This window comes from Polistes canadensis, unplaced genomic scaffold (assembly GCF_001313835.1).
Source record: "Polistes canadensis isolate GaletaPanama2010 unplaced genomic scaffold, ASM131383v1 scaffold_216, whole genome shotgun sequence".
NCBI lineage: Eukaryota > Metazoa > Arthropoda > Insecta > Hymenoptera > Vespidae > Polistes > Polistes canadensis.
In genome coordinates, this window is record NW_014569763.1 from 22,393 (window position 1) to 29,461 (window position 7,069).

Here is a 7,069-nt window from a genome sequence, read left to right on the forward strand (position 1 = left end):
TCCATACTAATGTTAAAAATGCTTTCCCTTCTGTCAACTTTTTTAAACTTACATACGAAGAGATAATAAACCAATACCTTATTTATTTTGCTCCTTCCAATAAAAAAGATTTACATAGAAGCCGTATTTCGTGTAGAGATCAATATGAAAAAGAAACGTTAGAAAAATATGCTTATAATTTACGAAAAATATATAATAAGTGCATTGATAGAAATCGTTTAGAAACAAAATTATGCGAACAATTCATTAATGGTATTTACGATGATGATATAAGAAATCATTTAAGTAAAATTCCTGACTTATCATTCGATGAAATGGTAGTAGAGGCCGTTCAATTTGAAAATGGTAATCTAATACCATATTATATAAATCGTGCTCTTTCTATGATTCGTACTTACAATCCAGAGAGGGAAGGTGATTTTTGTTGTTGGTTAAATAAATTTGAGTACGTAGCAAATTTTATCAGAATACCAAATGTGAAAATGGTTAAATTCTTCTATAAAATGGTTGATTATGATGTCCATTTGAATGTAAAGGAAGCTTTTCCTTTTATCGACTTCTTTGAACTTTCATACGAAGAGGTAATAAACAATTACTTTTTTTATTTTACCCTTTCCACTGAAACATGTTTATACAGAAGTCGATTTGTCTGTCGAGAACAATATGAAAAAGAAACAATAAAGAAATTTGCTGATAGTTTACGGGCAATATATGAAAAGTGCAAGTATAGTGTTCCTAAATATAAAAAATTATGTGAAGTATTCATTAATGGAATCCTCGATGAGAAAATAAAAATTTATTTAAAAAGAACACCTCAATTATTATTTGATGAAATGGTAGCAAAGGCCATTGAATTCGAAAATACTAATGAAATAATTCATTATTTAAATCCAGAAATTCCTATGATTCATGTTTACAATCCAGAGAAGGAAGGTATGTTTTATTTGTGGTTAAATAAATTTGAGTATGTCGTAGATGTTGTCGGAGTACCAAATTATTTAATGGTTCAATTATTCTGCAATATGGTGGATAATAATGTCCATAGGAATGTTAAGATGGGTTTTCCTTCAGTTCATTTCTATAAACTTTCATACGATAAGATAGTAAACCATTACCTTCGTTTTTTTGCTCCTAGTGATGAAATTTATTTACACAGAAAGCGTTTCTATGGTCGACATCAATATGAACAAGAAACGATAGAGAATTATGCTAATCATTTACAGAAAATATATAATAAGTGTAATTATACATGTCGCACAGATGAAAGATTATGCGACCAATTCATTAGGGGAATTAGCGATGATGATATAAGAAATCATTTAAATAAAATTCATGGCTTATCATTCTGTGAAATAGTAATAGAGGCAATTGCAATTGCTAAAGAAATCAATTTTTCGCAAAGTGAAGACAAAAATCTTAATTTAACTACAGGACCTTAAAAAAAAAACAAATAAGGCGTGTAATAAGCGAACACCGTAAATTATTAATGTAATATTTTATTTTGTATAATCCGCAAAGATAATTAACTAATGAAATAATATTACATATTTTGTTAACATCTTTCTACGAGAATAAGAAGTATTCTAAACCAGTTTTTGTTATTTTATCGATTATAAACAAAGAAGTTCTACTTGAAACATTACACTGGCAGAAATGAAAAGAAAATGAAGTAAGAACAAAAAGTTTTGTTTCTATCCTTAAAACAGTATTCTTAAAATGTTCAAAGACTTATTTTTGGATCTTTCACAATTAAGGAAATATATTTTTACGTAGTAGTTGTTAGTAAGTAGTGAGAGATAGGAAAAAGAGAAAGATCGACACAAAGAATGTGTGCTTTCGTTTTTTTTTTTAGTACAAGATATCGGTGATAACTTTATTCAGATAACTTTATTGTTAAAATTGTTGTTTCATCTTTTGTTCAATTTATTATCGTTGAGATTGGTGTGTGTGTTTGTGTGATGCGAGGCTGGCTTCTTCAGTTGCGTGCCAGAACAAAGAAAAGAATGTAAAAGGGAGTGTAAATTTTGAAATATTAAGAGAACAATAAGAATACAGTGAGAACAGTGAGAATATATTGAGTATTAAAAAAACATTGCGTAAAGCTAGCGAGTATACGAGAGTATTTTAGAGAGAGAGAATATATCGAATAATAATTCATTGTGATATTGTGAGGAAAGAAAAAAAGCGAAACTTTAACTTGTAGTTATAATTCATTAATAAATAATCGTTTTACATTCGTTCGTCAACAGGTGGGAACATTTATTTCATTAAAAATGAATCACCCAGATAATAAAAGTTTTTTTTTTTTGTACATTAAATGTTTTTATCAATGGGACGAAAAAAAAGTGATAATTGTTATTGAGAAAACAATATTGTTATTTATTTAAATTTTTTATTAAATAAGTATACAATTTATTTTTATAATTTCTATACAAAGATTAATTATGAGTTAGCACATGAAGTTACTTCATTTTGTCCAATCAGTCTTTTATCAATATTATCCAAATTTTTTGAAAAAATGCTAATTAATCATCTCTTAAAAGCATTAAATACCCCAGTATTCCCTGAGAATCAGTGAAACTCTTGAAAACAGTATTCCACAATTGAGCAAATAATTCATTGTGTAACTTGTCATATACCACAAAATCTTAAACAAAATAAATTCCGATCAGAAGTATTTCTGGATCTTAGAAAAGCTTTCAATAAAGTGTGATACACTGGATTACTGTATAAAAATTCATTAAAACGCTGCTATAATCTTTCTATGTGATCCTTAAATCTTTTCTTTCTAGATTAAACTTCTCTACCATTGAACTAGCTTTAGATATATAAGAATTCATTGGATCATCAACGCTACACATTTTAAAAACGAATATAAAATTTTTAATAATAACACGTAAATCGATAGTAAACGTTTTTTTTCGGCATTTTCTGTTATTAACCGTGAGTTATTCACGTCCGGCCATTTTCTTCGCTTTGTTAATGTACTAAAAAAATTTTCTTTAAATTCACACAAATATTAGAAACCTTCAACTTGATATATCAATCATAAGATTTGTCGAAAAATTTATTTTTGCATACTTTTTTTTCTTAAACAAATCGATCAACTCATTTGTCAGTAAAAAAAAAACAGTAATTTATTCAAAAAAAATCGTAACTTTTGGAAAAATTAAGATATCGTAATTTAAAAAAAAATCAAATTGAAGCTTATAATAATGCGGCTTTTCGAACAAAAAGAATATTTTGTTTCATTTATTTAATATTAAATGCTTAATTTCTGGGTAAATAAAAGAGACAATAAAAAATTATGTATTAAAAATTATTATTGGCATACACACATCATATGTATTAATAAATATATATATATTGACATCTTTTATTTATATATTATACATCAAACAACACCGTCAATTTCATTTTTACTGTCATCGTCTCCGAAATATAAAATTACTTCTCGTTGACGAGTTACACTCCCCACGTGTTCAGCCGACCATTGTTCCATTTTAAACTATTAACAGAGATAAAAATATATCTGACATTTTTTTCTTATTTTATAACTTTACTAGTGGCAAAGGAAAACGTTAAAACAAAACAAAAAAATGTGTTAACTTGTCTGCAAGTTCAGTATATGTCGTTCATAAACGTGAGTCTTCTGTGTCCGTTCAAGATTTAACCTGTTTACAGTAACTGTATAAAACGGGACTGAGAACTTTATCCTTAAATGTTCTGGTTCCATACCATAGCATAACTTTTTTTTAGGTGGGGATATTAGCTTTGTGTATTAACTTTCTAGAAAATTATTTTCCAAAAGAATTTTGGCACGAAAACGATAGACCCATGTTTATTGATGAAGGATTAACAATACATGCATACTTTTAACATTAACACTGCTTTTCTGTTAACTCTCTTAATCCTCACAGAATTAATAATAATAAAATGAAGAACAATTATAGTATTTACCGTATTTGTTTTCGTAATCGTTAGGGAGTAGACTAAAGAATCTGTCACTTCCGTAATATCTTTTTCGTAATATAGTTAAAATCATTTCGAATGTTAAGTCAAAAGGGTCGACAGGTGTTATAATTTTACTAATATAAACGAAATCTGACTTATGTATCAGTTTTAAAAAAATATAACTCTTTTTATTTTCTGATATATTAAGTATTTCACTATTCAAATTAAAAAGTTCTATCCAATCATCAAAATTCGTCATTTCAAGATCGAATGTTTTGTTAAATAATTTATAAAAAATAATTCAAATGTACAAGCTGCTCGACCAGTTTATTTTCGATATTTAAAATGAAAACACTATAAACCCTCAGATCTCGGCTTCGTAAGTCTATATACTTCGAAAATTAAAATGCGACTCATATATATATTATAGTGTAAATGAACTTTTGATATGATAAAGCATAATGACTCACAATCAGTTTATTGATATTTTAATATAAAGATGCACACTGATGATACGATAATGTATAATGACTGTGTTTATATTGATACCCTAATGAAACTAAAAATTAGAAACTCAGTTTTTATTCGTAAACCAAAATCCTGTAAGTTATTGCAATGATTATTAAAAATTATAATTTTCGATCATATATCTCTATGTAACAATTATTTTTTAATTGATACATAAAAAAGATAATATTTTTTTAATTGATTTTAAATGTTTGATAGATAAAAACGAAAATTGTTAATTACTCCTCGAAACGATTTTGTTATTTAGAGTAGTTTAAAAAAAAAACATACATAATGTATGATAGTTAAAATATTTATTGAAAGATTGACGCAGTAAGTAGTACTATCATACTTACACACATTAGATAATTCAATATATACTTTATACTATTTATATATTATGTATTATATATTATATATTATATTATATATACTTTGCATTAGATTATTAAGTATAGATAATTGAATGCGTTCGTAGTCATAAATAAATGGGCAACAAGATTTCAAAGGTTTAAAGTTCTATGAAAATGTTGGACGATTACAATATTGAAAATACTTTAAATTTTCCATAGGCATGTCATTTTTATATACACAATAAATAAAAACAAGAATAAATTGATAACCGTTGTTATTTATCGTTGTTCAAATTCACAATAATACTTATGAACTGTTTGTAATGTTAATGTATAGTAATACTTTAATCAAGGACAAATTTTAGATTTTAAATATCAGTTTCTTGCTTTTTCTGTCATTCAACAGTTTATATTAAATACAGAATCTATCATTGTCTATCAAACGGTCAGGATATATATTAGAACTTCTGTATTTTTATTCTTGTTAACATTATTATACAATTGTAGTCCAAATTCTTAATTTACAATTCGACACTGCGATTTATCTCTCATGTGTGCATTAAAAAAACTAATTCCAAGTATAAAGCATTACATTTTTTAAAAGAAAGAATACATTTTCAAAGTTCATTATATACGAAAAATACAAATTGTTCGATAGTGAAAGTTAAACAAAGGAAACCAAAAAAAAAAGAAAGAAAACATTTAACAAGTTATTAAATAACGTGATATAATTATCAAAAGCTTTTACTTGTTAATTCAATTTTGTTAAGTTTGTTACGAAAAATATAAAGTGTTCAATAGCATAAAATTAAACAAAGGAAACAGAACAATAAATTAATTTATCAAATTATACGTGACCATATAAATTATCACAAAAGTATTTATTATTAAAATTAAATAATAAGTACAATGTTGAAAGAAACGTTTTGCATAACAGTAACAAAATTAGGACGATTTTCAATGTTTAAATTTAGTCCTAAGAGTATGAACGTTCTTCAATGGTTAAATTGTTTCGAGTTTATAGCAGTTCGTGAGAACGTCAAAGATGATGAAATGGTTGAAACATTAATACAATGCTTAGAACCTTCAGTTCTTATGAAAATGCGGGAAAGTGTAGAATCTACCGATTTATCAGATCTTCCATACGATAATCTTGTATCCCTGTTAGAAGATTTGTATTCATCTCGTCGTGGATCGGACGCAGCTGATTATCGTTATTTGAGTCGATTTCAATTTCCTCAAGAAAACGTACCACAATTCGTTCTTGCTTTAAGGAAACTATCTAGCAAATGCAGTCCGGCTTTTAGATCATATGAACACCTGAAGGTTAATTTCATATATGGATTAAAAGACGAAAAAACAAGAAAGATATTGGAAGAAAATGAAAGCATATCATTTGGTTTGGCAGTTTATTTCGCCCACCATATGGAACTATCTATGGATATAAATTATCAAATATATCATTTTTTAAATAAAACATTTTAATTCGACTATATATATGTATATATCGACATAACAGAAAGAAATGCAAGAAGAAATAAAAAAACAAAAGAAGCTAAATTTGTTTCGGCTGTTGAAGAACAGGATAATTTTAAATTTGTAAATATTATGAAGTTGTATTGTTCATCGAAAAACGTCACAACATTATGGTATCTTCGACGAGCATAAGAAATTTTTATTTGTAAGTATGAATTGCGGTATAAGCTTTGATATAGCACATTGAGTCATTTCATATTCGATACTTTTATTAGATTAACAAGAAGAAGTCTACAATAAGGTTATGCAATTTTTTTTGTACAAAATAATTCTAACTGTTATTGGGACAATTAAATATTTCAATTGTAGATTTTATTTATTTATAACACTACGTTTATATCGGAGACGTTAAATTTTGTATTAATTGTAAATGCTCGCTAAACGGAAACGGAAAGAGTATTATTTGTTCTTTTAATGTGTATTATTATTATTTATAATAGTTTTTAGGAAAGAAATAAATATATTGTTAATAATATATAAAATATATATTGAATATATAAATGTATATATATATGTTATAGGCAAAGTGGGAAATGACAGGTAAAAGTAGGAACAATACCTAGGCATTATTCACAATGTCGGATTTCCTAATTTGTCTATAACATATGTAACATATATATATTATATATTATTATATTAAATATCATTTTTATATCTATTATATATTAATAAATATGTGATTTTTACTATCATTCCTGTATTTTAAAATGCGTATTTTA